Source organism: Otolemur garnettii, unplaced genomic scaffold (genome assembly GCF_000181295.1).
Source record: "Otolemur garnettii isolate 467f Iridium unplaced genomic scaffold, OtoGar3 scaffold00077, whole genome shotgun sequence".
In the NCBI taxonomy this organism is placed as follows: Eukaryota; Metazoa; Chordata; class Mammalia; order Primates; family Galagidae; genus Otolemur; species Otolemur garnettii.
Window position 1 is genome coordinate 8,830,758 of NW_003852472.1, and position 1,567 is coordinate 8,832,324.

Sequence of the window (1,567 nt, forward strand, 5' to 3'; positions counted from 1 at the left end):
TTTGTTAAAAGCTAAGAACACAAACACACTAGTCCAGGCCCGCGCAGGGTCAGGATCATCAGTATCACTATCTGCCACCTCCACATCTTGTCCCACTGGAAGATCTTCAGGGACAGTGACAGACATGGAGCTGTCATCGCCTATGATAATGGTGCTTTCCTCTAGAAAACATCCTGAAGGGCCTGGCTGAGGTTGTTTTATACTTAACGTTTTCTTTTATAAAAGGAGTATACGCTATAATAACAATTAAATGTGTACAGTATAGTAAATGCATAAACCAGTGACAGTCATTTATTATCAAGTATTATGCACTGTACATAATTCCGTGTGTTATTCTCTTATATGATGGCAGTGCAGTAGCTTCGTTTACACCACTGTCACCACAGACATGTGAGCAAGGCATTGCCATGACATCAGGAGGTGACAGGAATTTTCCAGCTCCATTATAATCTTACAGGACGACCCCTGTATAAGTCCGTCACTGACCAAAATGTCTTTATGCAGCATGAGACTGATTTTCCCTTCTAGGGGTTAGAAAGTGCTTTGGCTACAGAGTAATTTGGGGGGTCTTTTCTCGGGGAAAGGGGAGGGGTGAATGTGCCAAAATGGTAAATATAGTTTGGGGTGTAGTTTCACCTCTTTGAGCTTTGATTTCTTCCCCTGTAACGGAGAGAGGATTACTCCATTGTACAGTCTTTGGGAGCTGTAAGAATGCCTTAGCAGAGTGTCTGTTCATGAGGGCTGCAATTATGATTGTCAGGAAGCAGCAGGAACCCAGTGGGCACCCTACACACTGTAGGTTGCCTCTACCCAAGTGTTACTTAGTCTACAGGCTTGGGGGCGGGGGGGAGGCATGACATTGTGGTGATGGAACGAGGAAGGTCCATCATCAGTCACGTTTTTCTTGAAGCCTGACAGTCAGGCCCTTGCTTACAATTGCAGTGATAGCTGCCATCCCGGAGGAAGGCAAGGGAGAAAACAGAAGAGCTGTCCTCTGAGCCAACCTTAGAAGGATGACCTGGAGGAGGAAGACGCTGCAGCCTCTGAGCCCTGCCTGGGAAGGCATTTCTGGGGCCAAGGAGCAGGTATCTCAGTAGGAGTGCAATGAGCAATGGGAGACGTACAGAAAATGCTTAAGACAGTTGTAAAATCAGAAAATGTAGCAAATCCATATTTTATTTTATTTCGTTTTTATTTTTTGTCCCAGACAGAGTTTCACTATGTCACCCTCAGTAGAGTGCTGTAGCATCACAGCTCACAACAAACTCAAACTCTTGGGCTTAAACAATTCTCTTGCCTCAAGCCTCCCAAGTAGCTGGGACTACAGGTGCCTGCTATACGCTTGGCTATTTTTTGGTGCAGTTGTCATTGTTGTTTAGCAGACCCAGGCCATGTTTGAACCCACCAGCATCGGTGTCGGTGGCTGGCTCTGTAATCACTGTGCTACAGGTGCCAGGCCTATTTTTAGATCTTTTCACAATAACCTTTAACTGAGAAAATGTGGGTTAGTCTAATTAGTTGTTGAGAGTGATAATTGTTGCCCTGGTATCATTATTAAAATGATGGG